General features: G+C 39.0%; 1 long non-coding RNA gene across 1 annotated transcript; it reads left to right on the top strand.

Annotated features, from left to right (window-relative positions):
- Positions 1–17,042: 17,042 nt before the first annotated feature.
- LOC141378432 (uncharacterized) lies at positions 17,043–22,260 on the top strand. The gene is made up of 4 exons (XR_012393066.1): positions 17,043–17,203; positions 18,506–18,597; positions 19,124–19,247; positions 19,435–22,260. It is a non-coding gene; the product is annotated as an uncharacterized lncRNA (long non-coding RNA).
- The last annotated feature ends 554 nt before the right edge of the window (positions 22,261–22,814 follow it).

Raw genomic sequence — 22,814 nt, 5'->3', positions numbered from 1 at the left:
TCTTTCCTCCACTGCGCTCATAATCTCCACCCTCAAGAGCAAGGCCACATCCTGCAGAGCTTGTAAAATGTGCCTGTAAACATATAGGTGCTCTGTGTGTTCGCATCATAAACAGGAAGGCTGCACACTGGTTCATATATGGCTTCACCGTTGCTGTTCAACCTGCGGCTGTGTGTGTATCAGGGTTGAGTAACACTATCAGGAAGTCCTGGAATGGATTGCTATGTTTGTGCAGAGCAAACAGACAACAACATAAAACAAATTCTGTATCCCTAGCCACAGCTGAGCATGGGTTTGTATATACATATATATATATATATATATATATATATATATATATATATATATATATATATATATATATATATATATATATATATATATATATATATACATATATATATATATGTGTGTGTGTGTGTGTGTGTGTGTGTGTGCGTGTGCGTGTGCGTGTGTGTGTGTGAGTACAAGTGGAAGGCCAGCGTCAGGCATAACTTCAGATTGAAGAGTATTTAGTTTTCAATGAGGTATGGGGAATTACTTGCAGATCCACTGTTCAACATTTTACCAAAACAATGAGGAAGCATATGTATTACCATTGGTGTTACTGTAAAGCTCAAGAAATAACAGTCAGTTGTGTCATAGACAAATCTTTCCAGGTCCCTTGAGGCATGCGACTGGTTTCAGGTTTCATCAAAAACAACTGAAGACAAAAAGCACTCAGAACACCTAAAGTCTCGGATGTGCTTTAAACAAATAAGCTTTAAATTCTTCTACTCAGTCTGCAATGATGTGTCTGCAAATGCAAATTAAAACAACAGCATGGGCATCAGGATTTTCCCAAACAATATACTGCCACACTTTATCTTATGGTACAATTCTCACTATTAACTATTAAAGGGCACCTATTTTACCCCTTTTTCAAGATTTAAGAGAAGTCTTTTGTGTCTCCAGAATGTGTCTGTAAAGTTTCAGCTCTAAACACCCATCAGATTATTTATTATACCATTCAGAATATTGGAATTGTCTGCTCTGAACACTATGTAGCTGTTTTTGTTGCTTGTGCCTTTAATGCTAGTTCTCTCCACCCACCATTCCTACATGTCGGTCAGAGTGTGCCTCAATCTCTGCCTCGGCTGTGTCAGATAAACAGCACAGTGACAGACATGAAGGAAGCACATCTCACGTATCGTTTCTTTGAAATACTACAGTAAGAACTTTAGCAATGATTATTTGCTGTATTTTCATTCATTAATTTTCTTTTTGGCTTAGTCCCTTTATTAATCCAGGGTCGCCACGGCATAATAAACTGCCAGCTTATCCAACACATGTTTTACGCAGCAGATGCCTTCCCATCTCTCGGAAATTGCTGTATTTGTTGTGGAGTTATTTCAAGCCTTTCTGCCACAATGAATCACACACAATGTCGTTACAAAGTTTACACACACAGAGCGCGCATTCACCATTGTTTTGCAGAGCAAATTTGACATGATACATGATAATATCCACTGCTGTATGGATATCCAATATGGTAATGTCATGTCGTTTTCATCCGCTTTTCCGGGGCCGGGTCGTGGGGGCAGCAGTCTTGGGAGAGAACTCCAGACTTCCCTCTCCCCATACACTTCCTCCAGCTCCCCCAGGGAGATCCCAAGGTGTTCCTAGGCCAGCCGAGAGACATAGTCCCTCCAGCATGACTTGGGTCTTCCCTGAGGCCTCATCCTGGTGGGACATGCCTAAAACACCTCCCTAGCTGACTTCTCTCGATGTGGAGGAGCAGCGGCTCGGAGCTCCTCCCGGGGGACAGAGCTCCTCACCCTGTCCATAAGGGTGCCACCCTGCTAAGGAAACTCATTTCAGCTGCTTGTATCCAAGATATTGTCTTTCTCCGGTCATGACCCACAGCTCATGACCATAGGTGAGAGTAGGAACGTAGACTGACAGGTAAATCGAAAGCTTTGCCTCTCGGCTGAGCTTCTTCTTTACCACAATGGACTGGTACATCGACCGCATTACTGCTGCCGCTCCACCAATCCGCCTGTAAATCTCATGTTCCATCCTTTCCTCACTTTTGAACAAAACCCCAAGATACTTGAACTCCCCCACCTGGGGTAATGACTTTCCTTCAACCTGGAGATGGCAAAATAAACCTGATTTAACATCCGCAAACCGACATGTTAATACTGAATGCTTTACTAGTGAGAAAACAGTTAAGCAGACCATTTGCGTGAGGATAAAGAACGAGCCTTCTCCATTCGGCCTCTTTACTTTCTCTTTCCTTTTACTCTTTACTCCTTTATTTCTGTGGATAAGCAAACGGTGTTGTATGCACTCCGCTGAAGATATCCATTAACCTAGATATTTATAAGATTTATTTTAAAACTTTTTCTAAAATCAGTTCTAATTTCCAGCAAACGAATAAATGAACAATAACAAAGTGTGGTCAAAAAACTGAGCCATATCCAAACACACATCCTATTCTTATGCCTCATATGGTGATGCATACGTCTCCAAAACCTGACAGGTGGACAAATCTAAACTTGTGTTAATAAATATGAATTTAATAAATAATACTGCTAATTCTAACAACATTATACTAAAGAAGATTGTCATGAATAAACTGAAAATAGCACTCTGAAATAAAGCAGCCATGAAGGTAGTGGTTTTTTCCAATTATGTAGAAAATAATATTGTTTGTAACATAAAAGATATTTGTCTGTTGCTGTACATCCTGTGTGTAATAAACAATGTATAAGCGTTTGAACCTGCATAGGCGCCTAACAAATGTGCTGTGGACTGGACTTTTAGCTTTTATCTGGTCAATGGCTTAGTCTATTTTTTTAGTTTCTCAAAAAAGCAACGGGCATACAATGCACCATAACACACCTCCTTTATAGACCGGAACACCCACGAGTCTACAAAGTGGCGCAAATTGATTTGCTACTTAAACAACGTGATGCAAAACTTAAAATTAGATTTGGTCTGCAACAAATAGCAACAAATAGCAACAAATCCCCGTCTTGCGCCTTATTGCGTCGGGTGTATAACAGGATCCATGGTGTTAAACAGCTAAAATCTTTATAATAGGCATGTAATAAGTCAGTAGTTATTAGTGGGAGTATGTACTTAAACTAAAGTTTTAACCAACATATTGGCATTTTGATCTTCATTTAACCCCTAAATGAAGAACAAAAAAAGTTGTGCTGCATGTGCATTGGGGAATTATGAACTACACAGAGTGCCCTGAAAACCTCAGACAACCCCCTTAAATCATGACAAAACGTTTTGCACTGGCAAACACCCACCCACCCCCCTCTTACTTTTCTTCATTTAGTTTTGTTGACACGGCTCAGTTATGACAAAGTAATATATGTGCTTACATATGACATTTTAGAAATTAGTCCAGAATTTGAACACCCTGGAACAGTAAATTATTTCCCTGACTACTGATTCTGAAGCTGAGCCGTTCTAAAATCCCCTGGTCATGAATATTAACCTTGGCCCCCTGGCAGTTTCCACAGTCAATCACGTGCTTTCTTTTACGGCAGCGCAACAACCCTTGACCTACACAAGAAGCAGAAGAGTTTGACATAGGAAGGTGTTGAGAAGAAAAGAGTTTGAAAACTGTGTGGTTTGGAAAAGTTTCAGCAGGAAGGTGAGCTGATAGTAGGACCAGGTGCATAGGAAAGTGTGGTTGTGACTGCACCAAACCACTCGTACTATTTGCAGCATTTTTTTTTTCTGCTTGCTGAAACAGCACAAGTCGCATGTAGGGTAGACTAAATTAAAAAGATAAAAGTGATCTAATTAAGCCCGTGCCATCTCTGCTCTGTATTGTGCTTACCATTTCCATTGTTAGAACTTAGAATAAGTCGATTCAGTTCAAGTTTATTTGTTTAGTGCTTTTCACAATAATTATCATTCCAAAGCAGCTTTACAAAGGTGCACATTATAACTTAATCAAAGAGTTAGGGTGTTGTGTATAGGGTGGACAGCATATACCTGCAGTTATACACTGAAGTGTACTTTTTAAAAAGCTGATGTCAATGTGTATTTTCAAAAGCCTTCCTACCATTACAATAACGAAGAACAATTTGTGCATTGTGTTTTGCTTAAGAGTGTGTGCTGTCTTTAAAGTCCTCATATGGCTTTTTCTCTTCAAAACTCTAGCGAATGTGTAGTTGCACAACTTTCAATAGGGCTGAAAAAATGTTGGATGCACAAAATAACACTGAAAGTCAAATGCTGTGGCTAATATGTGAAGATAAGATTAAAAAAGGCAGAAACAGCATAACTCTACACCTTAACACACTGCACATTTTAAAACGTAGTCAAAAACCATCAATGTACAATGAAGCGGATGCAAATCTCATATGTTTGATGTTGCTTTTGACATTTTAGAGGTGTGAGAGTATTGACGCACAATGCCTTTGCATCTCCAAACCACGTTTCTTTGATGTCCTTCCTGCTTCACACATTATGAAACCATTTCAGAGCCAAGTTAACCAATAATTATCAAGCATTGGATGGCCTTGAATGTTTTTCATAATTTTTCTCATAAAGGCCCTGTCTACATCTTATATCAAGGTGTCTTTTCTCTTACAAATGTGTTTAAACCTCCACAAAAGGCAGTCTAATCTCACTAAAGGTACAAAATGTTAGACTTGTACATACTATATGTATAATATATTTTGTTACATAGATTATGTTAAATGTTTTGAAAATTTTTCGGGTCTGAAACTAGTGCCACAGACCATGTCCTGTGTCGCCCTGCTAATGACATCCCACTATGTTGATTTCCAGTTAGATTTTATAGAAAGATGCTTTATTATTAGACTGTACAGAGCAGCCTAATAACAGAATCTTAAAATTTGGAAAAACAATGCTGCTTCTTTCTCAGGTGTGTCCCAAATTGCATACTTGTGCACTATTCTAAACCATTTTATACAACCCTAAATCATTAAAAGCTGGGACAGTATGTAAAACGCAAATAATAATAATAATAATAATAATAATAATAATTTCAAAATTGACTTTGACTTGTAATAAAACAACACATTAACAAATTTTTTTTATATATTTTGGGCTTTAAAATTCACAGGTTGAGACTGCAGACAGGTCAGTCAAATATCTAAAAGGGGGTGGCACACCAGAAGTGCAGCATGCATTTCAGATTTCTAAACATAGGTTCTATCAGGGTACACACACCAGCACGTCTCTAGCACACTGTTCATATTTCTGTCACGCCACAGAGCACAATCTGAATAGTTTCATTTTAAATACATGCGAATGTGTAGTTGCCTCATTTGGTGTGTGATACCTTCAACTGTCATGTGCCTGACGATTGGTGCATCCGGTTTGCGACCTGCTTTAGCCTATTCCTCTTCAGCCAGAGCTTTGTAATGCTCTGTTCACACCAGACGTAAATAAAGCATCAAGCGCAAGTGATATACAATTTAAGTCAATACAAAGATGTGAATGAATACCCTGCAGTACGCTTTACATGAATGTGGTGGCGGGAATGATGCGATTCACGCCAATACAGCGGTGCATATTACATATTGCGCATTTCGTGCGAATTGTTCTAGTTTGAAAATCTGAATTTCAGCAGACGTTCATGCCATGTTAACAAATCAGGAGCTTGCTATTGCAGGGGAGTGATTATGGCGTAGTGCCTGTTGTTGGTGTCCCGAGGGGAAATCCTCTTGCCAACACCGGACAACAGTTCATCAAACTGGGCTCAGCTCAGATGGAAGCACCTCTGAAAGTCTCCATCATCCAGGTATAGATCTAGAGGACACAGCGCCAAACAAATGTATGCTATTTTTCAGAATTCCTAAAGCACAGCTATTCTCCTTATAAAATACATGCTAGCCATTTAGCAATAAAGCTAGAGTCAAAGGACAGACAGAAGCTCTGCCCATGATGCGAATCTGTGTCTATTTTGAAGTAAATTTAATGCGCGAATGAAGTGAGTAAACTCGAAATATTCACACGTCTATTTACGTGTAAATAGCATGATTTATTTATGCGTTCCACATCTGGTGTAAACACAACATAATGTGTAAAGAACATTGTCTTGTTGAAATATGCACTAATTAGGTGCTAAGGTTGGATTAGTTTATTTATTTTGTATTTTGCCATCAAAATTCTCCAACGTAATTGATTATGCTGCCTCCTTTTGGTGAATGTTGTACTCAGTGACAGGTACTACTGGGTAGTTTGGTAATTTATTTCACTAATCTGGCAACCTTTAAACTTGGACTAATTTCCATTAGTCAATGTTTAGAATTACAAAAGTTAGTGTTCTATTTAGGATGGCACTAACTCATACACTACACTTTTAGTGTAGGAGCACTAAAGTTTTCATTTGGGACCCAATTATACTTTGACTTTATATGTTGTTAATGTACACTAGCTAGATCTGGTGGCGTGAATCAGATCTTGAAGTAGCTTAATCTTTATGGTGTAAATCATACATTTGCTTTGGTTTTAATCAGTTTTGAGTCGCTCTGTGTTGTTTTCTTTTGTCCCCTTTCAGATTTATACTTATACTGTTCCCAGCAAGCATTTTTTTGTTTGTTTTTAAAAGGTGTCTTTTATATGTCTAATAGACATCTAAACAGTTGTCTTGGCTAAAAAAGTCTAAATTTGGGCTGTCAGAGAAAATCTAATAGATGTCTAGGAATAGTCAAATAAACAGAAATGAATGACAACACATATAGAGTCTGTCTAATCTGTCTATTTGAACTATTTTTTTCGTTGTCTATTATATTTTCACTGAAAGCTCAAGTTTATCCTTGTTTTACCCAAGCTTTCTACGTTTAAATGACTATTGGACGTCTACTACACACAAAACTGTTTGCCTGGTTTAAGCTTTTCTTCCACGATCAGAAGAATTCTCTTTCCTCAAAGAAATCAAGAAAGTAATTGAAAGTGCTCTAAAGAGTTGGATTAAAACACCAGGTGTTTAAGTCTACTTGTAAACAGGGCCTAAGATCCCACACATTCAATCACGTCTTGGCTGAGTCTTGTTGAAAGCAATGTTCTTGGAACTATAATAAACTGGATGCAGATTTTAGATTTTAATGGGTCGTCAATATTGACTACATCTGGTAGTCACTTAGATGTAATTGAACTTAATGAGAGTTGGATATGCAAGGCAACATGAGCTACAAAAAAGCAACAGTGATGTGACGCAAGTGTTATGTAAACAGGCGACATGATCTGCAGCCTTTGAGACCTCTATTAATTCAGTGTGAATTGAACATAAAAGAGACCGGTCTGCGTGGTTTAAAAGGTCAAACTCTAGACTGTGGGTGCGTGAAAACCTGATCTATTTGTGTAAGCATGTGTGGGTGAAGAGCAATTGAGGACACCAAGACCCTCATATCAGGCCTTATATTCATTCTCAGTCTGGCTCCATCAGAACATTCCAGCATTACCTGTGTAAATAAAATACAACAGTATTATTTAAAGAGTGCTTTAAAATCCAAAATCCCAGTCAGTATCTTGCGCATAATGTGTTTGTCTATTTAGCTTTGTCAAACCATTTAGGAAACATTTCACCAGCATCTACAAGCTTTGTTTCGGGTTGTCATCTGTCTCCTGAGGGCAGCGAAACCATTCAACGCGCACTCAGGCTCCAACATGTCAGAAGAGTATGGGAGACCAATGATCTGCTTATCTTCTGGATGAACCTTAAGTAAGTGCCTAAGGTGGAATATTGCCTTTGCTCCGTTCACACACTCAAACACGCCCCGTGTAGTTCTTATCCACAGTGGGACCTTGAGTAAGCACTAAGAAATGACACGCTTCGATAACCTGCTTTCTCAAAATAATCCACGATAACATTGTTGTAACAGACAGACAAACGAAGAACTGATAGCCTTATCATACGACTGGTTCAGAATGAGTCATCTGTCGGCTAAGGGCACTATAAAAAAAGAAAGAAAGGCGGATTCATGAATGTAACTGTATGGAATAAGACTTCTATGTCTTATTCATAGAAGGAATAATTTGCGGTTTGGAAAGGCGATGATGATCATTTATAGGATTCTCACGTGTTTCATCACAACTGGCAAGACACTGACAGGTGATATGTGATAGAGAATATGACTCAAATGATAGACACACAAACACACACACATAAAACACACATTCCCTGAGGGGAAAAAATGCTCTTTTACCATTCAGAACCTGCCATTAGAGAAAAACCTACCTAACCTGAGATTACACTGGTAAATCTCTCCGCAGATTCTCTGAGGCAATGTTCCATCAAGATTAGGCCCAAAGAAAACCAGTCGGGCCTGTTTCTTCCAACCCCCTGCCCTCAGGGCATGCTCACTTGCTCAGACAAAGTGCGCACACAAACACAAACGTTCTCACCTTGACACAAACACGTGTACAACAAACCATAAAAACACACCGATCGCGCCATGTATGTTAGATGATGGTACTCTGGGCCAGCTGAAATGTCACACTGAAAGGGACGTGGGAAGTCTAATAAAGGTCATGCTTCAAAAACACAATCTGGGCAACCACAGAACATTATATTTACTTTAGTTCACGGCTTTCATTCAGTGTGTGCTGCGGAGGCAGTTCAGGAAGATTAACACCTTCAGATGACAGGCTTTTAGCACCTACAACTTCTGGTGGAAATTTATATGCATGCATGACCCTTTGTGCTCATGCGAATTCACTGAGACCCCGTTTACACTAGTACGTTTTAGTTTTAAAACTCATACGTTTTGCTACGGTGACGCCTTCCGTCCACACTACCCCCGATTTTTTCGAGCACCGCAACTGAGCTTTTTGAAAACGCTGAAGAGGCCTTTTTATTTTAAAATTCGGAGGAAAAAATTCGGAGGGTCTGATAGGGTCTGATAGGGGCTTTTTCCTCAATATTAAGTGCACAAAGTTCAGTTCTGCATCTTTTCCTTGAAAGTTCAGACTTTGCAAGTTTGATATGGAAAACAAACTTCTGAGGACATGTCGGGTAAATCTTCAAAGGGAACAGGGTACTTTATAACATTTGTATCACCTGTTGTATCACTTTCTTAACAATAAAATTAAAACATGCCTATTTTCATTTTGATATTAACAACTTAACAGACACCAAAAATGTTGAGGCGTCGTGTAGCTACATATTTATATGAACGTCATCTATACTGATGATGTGACAATAAAAGTGATTTGATTTGATGTATATTTATAACAAAACGGAACCTATAACATAACTGCTTCCTTTCACTTTTATTGAAAAGTGCAGAACCAGTGTACAGGGTTACATAAATTAATATATTAACTTTATTATCTTTGCGCTCAGCCAAAACATGTTACCTAAAACCAAGTAATAGATTCAAAAGACCAAAAAGTCGTTAGATAGCAACAAGATGAATTTAATATCATGTTTAACAACTATAGTGAGATGAGATCCAGAGGTCGATCCTCTGATGATGAACTGTCCGACATGTGCTGCTCTCACCTTTGTGCTGCCTGGAGCTCAAACGTCCACATAAGCTTATTTCACACAGTGATACCGGTAAATATCCGGAACATTTCCGGAATGACTTTAGCAGTAATTTCAAATTAGCGCTGTTCACACAGGCACGGACGTTACGGAAGAAGCGTCAGAGCTTGAAGGTAAACAAACAGGGGTTTATCATAAGAATGAAATGTTATCCGACTAACATCTAGCAGCTAAATGTGTCTAGAAAAATATTCAAAGGCTTTTATTTTCAGAAATCATGCAGATGTGAATGCGAATGACTGTTCTGATTGGCTACAGTAGACGTCTCACCTCAGCACGTTCTAGACGTGCACATGCTTTTTCTAGCAATCTTCCTTCTTCGTTCATTCAGCGCAGCATTCTGGCAAATTACTGGTAATGTTACAACTTCTCTTTTTGGAAAATTGACAGAACTAATTTACCGGTATTTTCAAAAAGGGCCTGTTCACACATACAGACCTTATGAAAAGTGGAAAAATTGCCGCTTTAAAACTAAAACGTATTAGTGTGAATGGGGCTTGAGAAAAGCTACTGTTTTTAGACCGTAAATGAGATCTAATAAGGACCCAAGCAATTATCAAGATTTCTTCTTTTATTAACTTTCACAATCTAAGCAGAGAGTATCTTCTCCTGTGTATACAGTAGGCAACATTTGAAGTAGACCAAAACCTTCAAAGATGAAAAAAAATCTAAGTTTTTCTAAAACTAATGAACTACACCCATTCTTGTCATAGGGCAATTTTGAAAAACTTTGTTGATCCGCTTCAAATGTTGACTGCTGTAGATTTACATACAGCCTTCAGTTTACTGAGAGGATTTTAAAAGTATAATTTACCGAATTCACTTTGCATACTGAAGACCACCCCAAAACTAATTTCAGGGAATTTCTTCATGGTCACAATAACCACTGTTTGATGGAAATGAGCGTGTGTCTTGTCCGTGAACTTCCTTGTGCATTTGCATGAATTGCACTCAAATGGTTGTGCACAGCTGTACGGGTGCACTAAGACGTGTTGTCACGCTCCTGTGGAGACAAACAGGGTAAGGATGGTGTGCTCTATTGTTAAACAGAGGAGACTTAGGAGTTACAGGAAGAGCGGCACAATGAAATTCAGGGAGCTCTGTAAATCACAGCTTAAATGATCCACCACCTGTTTGCCTGTGTGTATGTCCACCCTCCTTCCTTATCTAGCCATTTTTTAATCTCTCTTCATTATACTGTGAATGCCACCATAGTTGTGCTATAATACTTGAGTGGCTTCACTAGACGGTGTTTTAGTGTAACATACACTTCTCATACTAAAGAGGTCCCTACACTGTAAAACCCAACAGTGCATTTTATCAAATGAAATGAGTATAGTTAAATCAAAGTTGACTGAGAGTTAATTCTACTCATTTGAACAGAGTTTTGAACTCAGTGTTGAAGGTAATGAGTTAATTAAATACATCAAGCAGTTTGAGTTGCATTAACTTATTGGGTTTTACAGTACTCAGTTGGTTTAAGTTCTCTAAAGGTAAAAAGGTAAATAAATACCTCATTACTTTAACTTAAATGGATTAAGTTCACAGTACTCATATAGATTAGTTTTTGAACTTAAATGGCTTGTTGCAATCAGTTTCATCAAAGTTACCTTAACTTTTCGTTATTTTACAGTGTATGTGTTCATACAATACTGTTTTGGCTAGAAGGCACTCCTTGTTTTTAATGACAAGTGGAAAGAATGGCTGACAGTAACCGCATTTCATTATTTTTAAAAACATCAGTAACACTTCAGTAACACTTTAATATGTGCTGTTAGCTTAGCAACATGCTAATGTCAGAACTACTTAATGGAGCTTACTAGTTTTTGGGTCAAAGTCTGTTGGCACGTATCAGCCTAATGAGATCTTCTAAAATTGACAAATGGGATACCCTATGATCTTGTAGACCTAACATGCATTTGAACGTGATCATTTTTAAACTGAATAAAACTGTTAGTGTACAAGAATTATGCCATTTAAGAAAGGCCCAGATATAGAAGCATAAAAAAAATAAGCAAAAACCAAGTAAACAATACCAAGACGAAAGCAAAAAATAGCTATTTCCATCCAATGATGCTAATTAAATTTAGTAAACTGGTATATCACACAAAAGACTAAAGCAGGAATAAAGCCGGGTTTCCATCCAATGAGTCAAATAGAACAAAATTGTCACTTCCTGAAAAACTGGCACCAAATATCAACAGAAAAAATGGAATTTGTTGCTGTAAAAGAAGCTGCGTGAATCTTTTCTGATGACTTGTGCCTCAGAATACAGTATGCCTACACACAATGGTGGTGTTTGAAGGTGTCAGACGCGGAGCACAGACACTCTTGACAATTCTGGAGGTAATTAACAATATAACACTAATAGAAATTGTTAATGTGTATTAGAATGACCAAAACAACAATTCAGATGTTTTACAATGTGCTCAGCCTGCTGCTTTGTGCATTCACACACATTTTTATCATCACATGATCTCTTATAACAAAATCACATGATCATTTTGAACACGTATACTGGAATTTGTTCGGTAAAAGTGTTTCCATTGCAGTTTATGTGCATATTTTCTAATCCAATAAAAGTGTATCCTATTCAGTTATGAGTATTTTTCTATGCACATTTTTGAAATTGATGCGCTTCTTGGCGATTTCATCTACCATTTTTTATGCATATATACAAAATGCACATAAAAATAGGTGGATGGAAACAGCTATTGACTATATTTCTCGGCAGTGTGTGTGTGTGTGTGTGTGTGTGGGAGGGGTTCGCTGTTTAACCTAATGCGCTGCAAAAAGTCATTAAAAAATGAAAAATGTTGTTGATGTACAGTCCATGTACTACTCATAGGAAAATGGAATCCAGGTGCTCGGGAACTTTTTTATGTGCACTCATACATATGAAATTACAATATCAACAGGAATGGATGGTCATGAATTACAACCATCTTGTTTATGGAGTTTTCCAGGAATCGGCAAGAATGACCTGAATCGGAGGGTGGAGAATAGGTGTAGATTTGTGGGTAGGAGGCTTGGGCTAAGATGTTTCTTTGCTTGGGCAATATATCTGCACAATTTTTGGGGCCAAATCACTTTCCTGTGCTTGTGCTGCAACCTAGTATTGATTCCCTAGGCTAACAAGATCAGGATCATAGTTAAATCCAACATAGGCTCATTCTGAAAACATAGACCTATAAATATTTCTGGAGGTCGCTAATTATGTAGCCAGAACTATGTATGGCTGCATTTTGTCTTTAAAACAAAGGCTATGAGGCGGTATGATGTCTTTCCTTTTCGTGCTACCAGCTGACCGCTTACGAATGACTTTTCCGTTGTTACCAGATTGTCCAGTTAGCTCACAATGTACGTCAGCAGACTTGAGATGCAGAGTGGAGTTGAGCGCAATGATGGGGTCCGAATCAGGCAAAGAATGGTTACAGAAAGCAGGTAAGACAACAAAAGTAAATTACAGGGGGAGAATGTGGTAAAATCTGAAAATGTGGTAAAAATCAGGCGGGTGTTCTTTTTCTAGATTGCTTTTCAAAACACTGTCGATTAGATTTAGGGATGTGGTTGGGCGGGTCAATAGGTGCTTTTGAAAACACTATCGGTTGAGTTTACGGAAAGGGGTGGATGGAGTTATCGGTTGGTTGGTCATTCAGTCAGTCAACAGTAGCCTCTGGTGGATTTATATGAGAACAGCAAGCGAGAATGGCACTCGAGAAATTTGAGATCTCAAAAAGTGTACAGAGTGGCCTCTGGTGGATACGCAAAAAAAAAAAAACTGCAAAAAAAACATACCTCATGGGACGTATTTCGCAATCTCCAGATATGTATATAGGGGTATGTTTTCAGAATGAGCCTGGGTTGGTTAAATCAATACCCAACCCCAACTGGAGAAATTTAGAGATGGTCTTTAATTGATAAACTTTTTCCACATATTCACCTTTCTTACTCTTCCTATTTTTAAAGATTTATGTCATGACAATAGGTTTTCTGGACAGAGTACACAAGATTTACTTTCTATACAGTATTACTCACCAAAAAAGGAACCCTTTGATGAGGTCTATTTCTATTTCTAACCTATTCAAGTAAAAAGTAAAAATCACATGTCTCTGGAAAGGCACATTTCCATAGGCCTAAACTGTGATCTTTGTTTACACATTGAATATGGAGATGTATGTGGATAAACCTAAACAGATCCTTAGACAGATGTTACATCATAACTTGTAGATGATGTTTACTCTTAGACGGTGAGCTCAGTGGAACATACAGGCAGTTCATGAACTTTGTGCCATCATTTGATTACTTCCCTTCTGCCCTGTATTTAGTTTGTTTTAATTTGGATCATTGCCTGGCTTTTCCCGTTTGTCCTATTAACTTTCATCCATGTAGCTGCCCAGCATGCAACATGAGGAACCAAGTTATTTTTTTCCTTTCTTTCTTTTTTGATGACCACATTGACCAATAGTTTGTTTGGTATAAGTCACCCTTTACTTTTCCTAAAACGGATATTACATAGAAATGTCTATGTTCCTTTTTAAATTCCAGTTTCTACAAAACCAGACACATTAAAAGTCACACCATGACCTTTTGACAATGATTGCTTTTTCCTAAAAGCACACCACAAGTGTTTTTTCTGATTACAGAAAGGAGGAAGAAAGGGAAAATAGTGATTACAAAAAAAGTACAGAATTAAGAGCTAACAAGTTATCTAATTCAAAAGCACCTAACTGCAATATTGTTCTAAAGTCCATTATTTTTATTAGTAAGGTGACTGTTGAAAAGAGGGTAGATTTGGACTGAATATGACCATGGACATGTCAACATTCTGTATGATTGGGTCTATATTGGGTGGTAAAGGTGGGCCTCCCTCTGGGCGCCAGGCGGCTGGGGAATATCTGATATGGGCAGGGAGGGGTTACAGAGATCAGATAGGGGAGGAAAAAAAGAGTCTCCAATGTCCCCTCCAGCTTTGATTTAACAGGAAAAAAGCACAGTATAAAAACAGAGGAAGACTGTCTTGAAATGCACACCTTGGTGAAAGCTGCTTGTGTATAATGTATCGAAGGTGGGCCCCTTTTTTGAAATGCTGCCAAGCCTGTAGCCACTATTGGCAGTCGCATTAATCCAGAACAGGAATAATGGCAGTAAAGGAGGAGCCGGAGCCGAAACATTACCTGGCAATTACAGGGGCAGCAGGATTGGGGGTGGGAAAATGCAGAACATATGGGAGGCAACACAAGAGTGGACACCTGACCTAGAGCGGGTCAAAAATACAACTTACTCCCAGCAAACCTAACGGTGTGTACAAGGAGTATGTTGCCGGCTGGGGTCATGTAATGTTTGTGTAAAGCCACTCCAGAAACATCTAACCCCATGGAATCATCAGAGCCCGACAGCCAAGAACTGGAGCCAACCTTATGTGCAGCCAACACACACATTGCATATTATCCAATCAATTTAGAAAGCTATGAAGCGACGATTATCGGTTAACACATTTCTGACAGGCCATGTGGTGGAATTTGCACATCTATATTTTTGCCAAAAAAGAGCTGAATGTGGATCACAACCATCCAGACCCACCTGCAACATATCATGTTCTGTGTAAGGGGTGGGACAATCCTCTAGTTTCTCTGGAACTTTTGAGTCATGGTGGCGGGGTCTCTCTCGGGTCTTTTGTTTTATTTTTGCGTGTCAGTGACGCAGAGGATTCACAGCTGACTCTGAGCTTTTATTGTAAACACTGCTACCACCACCGGGCCAGCTGTTAAGCTTCTTATTTCTCTCATTGTAGAAGTGTAGCTTTAATCTTTGTAACCCTTTACAATCACACCTGTGTGATTAGGCCATTTAGCCAGGTAAAAAGGCATGTAGGACTTGTCATAAATCTCACATTATTGGGGTTTTCAACTTAGTTTGCTTACTTTTCTCCCAATTAAACATCCACTTTCATGCAATTCAGGAGAAGTTAAAGAACATGTTGTAAATTCAGCTGCTCTGATCCCGCCACTAACATAGCGATGCCTATTAGCCATCATAAATTAATGTATGCAACCCAGGCTCATTCTGAAAATGTACCGCTATATACATTTCTGGAGAGTGCCAAATATGTCCCAGGAGGATCGTTTTTGCGAATCCACCAGAGGCCTCTGTTTACGCTTTTTGAGATCTCTAAATTTCTCTTATGAGTGCTATTTGCGCCTGCTGTTCTTACATAAATCCACCAGAGGGCACTGTCGGCTGACTGAATGACTGACCCACCCTCCTACTTCCCTAAACCCAACCATTAGTGTTTTCAAAAGCACAAATTGACCCAATACGCCCAATACCCTAAACCCAATCTAAAAAAAGAAAAGCCTATTTTTAACATATTTTATCACATTCTCACCCTGTTATTTACTTTTTTGGTCTTTTCTACTTTCTGCAACCGTTATTTGTTGGACTCTCACCCCGTTATCGTGATCAACTCCTCTCTGCGTCTCAAGTCCACTGACTCACATGGCGAGCTAATTAGACAAACTGGTAACAACAGGAAAGCCGTCCAACATGTAGGTAAACGGTCAGCTGGTAAGCGTGAAAAGGAACGGCATCATACCGCCCCATAGCGTTCGTTTTATAGACAAAATGCAGCTATACGTACTTCTGGCTACATAATTTGCAATCTCCAGAAATGTATATAGGGCTAAGTTTTCAGAATTAGATTATTTTTAATGTATTTATTTCGTATTTAGTCATTTAAACTGCTTAATAAAGATCATATAAATAGTACATATTCTTACACATATTTGAGAATTGGATTATCAGATATTTCTCAATATAATTAGGGTCATACTGGTAATTTAAAAAAAACAAAAACAAATCAGTGAGCCTGCAGTGATAAACTTGATAAACTTGTCATAGAAACTTTAAAGTGATGCATACTAAATAATGAATACATTCCCACAGGGGAGTCAGCAAGAGAATTTAGAACTTTTCCATGAAAGGGTTAAGATCCAGTTACTGGCTGTATTTTTCCATTGGGTTATTGGTTGTTTCAAAAGCTAAAATGCAGGAAGGAAAGTTAGCTGGTTGAAGCAAGTAGAGTTTAATAGAGCCTCTGGACTGGTTATAGTATTCCCATAGCAAAGAATTAGATAATGAGGTCAAAGCTTTGGCTCCTGTTGATTGGCACAGTTTATGTAGTTGGTGAACTTGTAGTGTTATACAAGAGTGCATTGCTCATGGCTTGACCCCTTCATTTCAATGAGATGAGGGAAAAACAACCGCTGAATGGGAAAGACAGAGACGGAGAGAAAGTGTGTGCAAGAGAGATGCTGATGAAAGCAGAACGCAGGGAATATAAACTGAAGTCCCAGCAGCTGTGTCGAGAGCTACGGGGACGACTCTCCCGGCCAAGTTCCATGTCCGCTTTGATTATGAGCTTGGAACAATGTGGCCCATTGTGGGCTTGCTGCTTCACCATTCTCTCATCATCTCCCACAACTACCCCATGCTTCTCGCTCGGTCCATCTCACACAAACACTCGCTTTATAGATTATGAGCACACTCTCATAAACCACAAATCTAGGCAAGGAGATACTCTGAATCACCACATCTGTCCTGTGATTCTGCTTTTGGCAGGTGAGGCAGGACTGACTTGGAAGCGTTGATGCTAAATGGAAACACATCTAGGTGAGTCAGCCTATTCGCCACAAGGGCCTTGTATAATCCTGAATCAACACAACCTGCTTTAAATAACACTCGGAGAACTAAAAAGAAAGCCAATTACCTTAGACTAAGAGAAATACAATTGCCGCGAGCTATTAGCCTCATTTTCACAACTTTTGGATTTAAGACACCATATACAAAGGCATAACCTGTTTTTGAAGTAATGCTTATGACAAAACATGCTTTCCACACTGTCCTACTTTCAAGATGAAGGTCTCCTTTGTCAGTGTGTCAACCCTGAGTCAACAAGGCTGTCGCTGCTTTACAGACTTCCAGTAGTGCTAATTGACACACTACCATCCTATTGCATAACGTGACCTAATTCTTGCTCAACCTGCAGTGTAAGGGCTATAGAAGGAATTATACGCTGCTGTGAGTCTGATTAGATCTGAGTTTCAAGTGACAATTTTGTTACACCTACAGTAGCATACTTTTAAGTAAGATGAACCTGGCCAATGCCATCATGCAAGATAGTTTAAACAATGTGGCTAATATTGATGCACTTTCTATGATTGGACATTGTTTAGAATACCAATATTATTTATTTTGGGATGACAATTCAAACCAAATCTTTATTTCATTCCAAACCTGCACAACTTGCAACATAGGCTCATTCTGAAAACGTAGTCCTAAATCAAGGGTGAAAATTTTCTCTTGACATTGGTGGGGACATACATCCCTAGAGTGCATGCATTGAACATCACAAATTCTGCTTCACACTTTTTAAAAACATTATTTAAGTACTTAATAATATTAAATAAACACTTATTAATACAAATAACAATCATGTCAAGTCAATTTACATGATTTTAATGCAGTCAGGCTTGGAGGAGGTATGAATATAAAGAAATTTAGTAAGGTGTATGATGCAATTTAACTGTTTTATCCCGATTAGTGTTTTTCATTCTGATGGAGGCTAAAATCTAAACCGAATTTTGATTAATTACACAGCCTTGGTTAATAGTATTGCAGTGAACTTATAGCGAACTTGACTTGCATGTGTAGGTTACTAAAAGTTGACGGAGCATTTTTTTATTTTGAAGTTGATTAAATTATTGTTTGGGATATTTCAGTAATTGGTGGATATTGGTGAGGACACATTCCCTCAGTCCATACCAATTCTACGTCTTTTCTCTTTATACATTTCTGTAGATTTTTATGTATCCAGAAGTTCGTATGGCTGCATTTCGTCTTCAAAATGAATGCTATTAAGTGGCTGACTGCTTACCTTCGTATGAACTGCTTTCCTGCTGTTTGTTTGTGCAGTTAGCTCGCCTTGTGCATTGGACTTGAGACACAGAGAGGAGTTGACCACGATGATAGTTCAAGAGAACGCGTAGGACAAAAACAGAAGCCAAGTAAGTAAATAACAAGATGAGAATGTGGTAAAATTGGAAAACGTGTTAAAAGTCAGGCAAGGGCTTTTTTTCTGGTTTCCTTTTTAAACTGTCGGTTGGGTTTAGGGAAAGAGGAGGGTGGGTCAGTCGATCGGTCAGTCAGTCAGTCGATAGCGGCCACTGGTGGATTTACACAAGAAAAGCTGGCACGAATAAAACTAGCAAAAAAAATTTGAGATCTCAAAAAGTGTAAACGGTGGCCACTGGTGGATTCGCAAAAACTGCAATAAAAAAAACGTGCCTCCTGCAATGTATTTTGTGATCTCTAGAAATGTATATAGGGGTACATTTTCAGAATGAGCCTGGGTTGACAACTTCTTTCTCCTTTGTCATATTATTTTCATTCTAAAAAAAACACATCAAGTACATTACGCCAACTGGAAATATGTTGCAGAGGTTTAGAAATGTTCAGTTTGGGTGAACTAAACCCATAACTCATAATCATGTTATTATGAAATAAAGCTAACCAGCCACTTGTTGATTACAGGAACTGTGATAACATTCAAGGACAGCAAAATGAGCCTGAACTCAACAAAAGCAGGTCACGGCACTCTGCACCCTAGTGAGCGGTAATCAGACCAAATCTTGCCTGAGGAACAACAGATGCAGAGGTGCTTTAATCACCAATACACAACACCTGCGGTAAAGAGGCCTAGTTAACATTTTACAAAAACTCTTGAGAAAGGAAGCACAAGAGATAGGCAGAAAGAAAAGGAGAGAAGCGGGGGGGTGGGGGTCGAGTCTAATTTTCATGAATGAGATATCCAGAAAAAGCATGACGATGGTCTATATTTTCAGGCTGTTGCTGCTTTGGTTTCAAGGTTCTGGGATCTGATTGGATGCAGCTGCAGGAGAGCACCATGGGAATGAAACAGCAGCTGGATTTCATGCACAGCCTTAGAACCTAGAAAAACAAACTCTTTCTCTCTCGCTCGCTCACAAACTCTGTGTGTGTGTGTGTGTGTGTGTGTGTGTGTGTGTGTGTGTTATTAACATTTCAAGTAGTGCACCGTGTCCCAGGCTTTTCACAAAGTGCAGTGCTGAAGTATCTGTGTACATGTTACAAACAGATTGTAAACAAATGTAAGCAAATGACTAGCTATGCTTCAAAAGTACGCTACATGTAGCTGAACATCTGACTTGTAAAACTGTAATGATTAATGTCGTAATTGAAAATGTGGAATTCATAAATATACATCTGTGGATGTTCAGATTATTCACAATATGTAAGTGTAAATTTTAAATAATATTTTAAGTACTAATACACATTAATGACTGGCTTATTACCTGCCTATTAAGATAGTGGCTGTTTATTAGTATTTTTAAAGTATGATCTTATTCATTCATTCATTTTTCTTCGGCTTAGTCCCTTTATTCATTAGAGGCCAGCACAGCTAAATGAACTGCCAACTTTTTTAGCATATGTTTTTACACAACTAGTTTACCAAAACTGGGAAACACCCATACACACTCACATGCACACACATACACTACGGACAAATTTAGGTTATTCGACTCACCTATACAGCATGTCTTTGGACTTTGGGGAAAACTGGCGAAAATGGGGAGAACATGCAAACTCCATACATAAATTCCAACTGACCCAGCCTCAACTCGAACCAGGGACTTCCTTGCTGTGAGGCGACAGTGCTACCCACTGAGCCATTTTCTACATCTTTAATAGATAAACGTAAAAGTAGAAAGTAAGAAGCTGGGATTGCACTTTAACATCAGGAAAACGAAGGTGATGACGACTTCCGAGAGTGGAATATGCAGCATAAAGATCCACAATGACGAAATGAAGACAGTACAGGACTTTATATTACAAGATGGACCAAAATGGGGACCCGACATCTGAAATCAAGAGACAGTAAACCCTTGGACAGAATGCAATGGTGAGCATGAATGCCATCTGTGAAAGTAAGGATATCAGCACAGCAACTAAAGCAAGGCTAGTCAATGTGACCATCTTCCCCATAGCAAACTAGGGCTGCGAGACCTGGACAATCAAGAAGACAGATAGAAGAAAGATCGAAGCCTTCGAGTTGTGGTGCTGGAGAAGACTGTTGCTGTTAGATGTCCTAAGGTGCATCAAGCTAAAGACCTCGCTGGAAGCCAAGACTACCAAGCAGAAATGATCCTATTTTGGCCATGTCATGCATAGCAATTCACTAGAGAAGGCAGTCATGCTGGGAATGGTCAGTAGAAGTAAAAAGAAAGGCCGTCTAAGAACTTGATAGCTCGATACTGTCAAATCTGATACCAGCATGAGCATGCATGAACTCAAAGATGCGGTGATTAATAGAGCGTTATGGTGGGGAAAATTAAAATGAATACATAAACCCTACTACTACCTTACTAACTATTAATAAGCAGTAAATACAGAGTGTATTGAGATAAAAGTCTTAGTTACTGGATTATTAATAGCAAGAATTGTACCTTAAAATAAAATATGACAACATTTAATTTTAAATTTAGAATGTCATCAATGCCTCACAGCAAGAAGGTCGATGGTTAAAACCAAGTTTGCATGTTCTCCCCGTGTTTGCATGGCTTTGCTTAGAGGGCTCTGGTTTGCCCCACAAGTCTGAAAACATGTGGTTTAGGTAAATTTGGGTAAGCTAAATTGGCCGTTGTGTATGTGTGTGAGTGAGTGTGTATGGATGTTTTCCAGTGATGGATTGCAGCTGGAAGGGCATCTGCTGCGTAAAACATATGTTGGATAAGTTGGTGGTTCAGTCATGTGGCAACCCCACATTAATAAAGAGAACTAAACGGAAAAAAAAATAAATGAATGAACGATTGACATTGATAGCTTGCAGAACAAAACAAACAATTACATTTGACTCTTTATTTTACTCATCACTTAGTGTTAACATTTCCACGTTTCTTTGATCACTTTATTTTTTAGCATTCCCACTGACCAAACTGTTATATAATGTCTAATGGAATAAATCCATTATTGGCCCAGTGCCATAACAATCCAAAAAACTTCATTACATGCAGGGCCCTAAAACTACGCATTTCCTTAAAGCCGCCTTACATAAACTGGTCCTTTATGTTCATAAAATCTGAAAGCCTTGTTTTATAACTAACAACAAGTCTCTGCACGCCTCTGGTTGTATGAGTGTAGAGTGTGGTGAAATCTAGGCGTGAAATAATCATTTCACAGCAGGGGCATGTGCAGGTATGCCGGCAGCCAGCGGGCTCATGGAGCCCTGCATCTATGTCAGCAAGCGATTGTGCAAGGTCTGGCTTCGTCACAAGGCGATGATGGACATAATTTCACGCTTCAAGCCATCCAATGCCATTCACGTTACAATCTGCAGGACGAGGCTTGTGAGAGGTTGCTGGAGCAACAGGTTTCCACACGAACTGATTATTGTTGGAGGAACAAAAGATGTGACTGCTTGACCTGAATATACTTACAGAATCAACAGCGTTTAATACGCCTTCATCAATCAAAGCACTTACCTATAAACACAAGCCGATATTGTAATGAATGATGGGACATAAATCTACTCGTTCAATCACGTGATGTTTGTGTGATTCATGGATTTCAACTTGAGATTGGATATCTGTTGATCTCGTACGGGAAGAAACACCTCAAGGGTTTTTGCTGTGTACATGTGGGTGTGAGTATTTTTTCATGGGAGACTGGCAGGACTAAATCTCTCTAAGCCTTGAAAAAGAGCAAAACAAGAGCACAATCCCCCCCACTCCCCATTCCAGCTTATTAAATGTGCGGTTAACCTAAAATAGCTGTGGAGGAGAAAAAGAGTTGCTTGAAAAATTTCTTCCCCCCACTGGTTAAGGTTGTGGATATGCAGGATAATACAGATTTCTTGGCTGGATCTTACCTTCTGGTGAATAAACAACACTGAGAGACAGTGGGAAAAGTTGGAGAAAACAGACGGAGAAGGAATGAGGGTAAAAAACACAGACATTCTGGGATAATTGAACCCAAGACTGATTAAAAAACACAAGATATGAGTGTGAGAGAATGGAGCATATTTAGATAAGAAGAAAGAGAGAGCTGGTGGAGCGGGCAGAGGAGATACACAGGAAAAGAGAGGAGCGAGGCAGGACAACAGAGAGGGAGAGAGAAAGGGAGTGACGGAGCATTGCTTTTCAAGACCAGGCTGAACAAAGGACGCTTTGTGTGAAGGGCTGAGAGA

The sequence above is a fragment of the Danio rerio genome, chromosome 17 (genome assembly GCF_049306965.1).
Source record: "Danio rerio strain Tuebingen ecotype United States chromosome 17, GRCz12tu, whole genome shotgun sequence".
Taxonomy (NCBI): Eukaryota; Metazoa; Chordata; class Actinopteri; order Cypriniformes; family Danionidae; genus Danio; species Danio rerio.
This window is presented reverse-complemented; position numbering and strand designations above follow the sequence as displayed.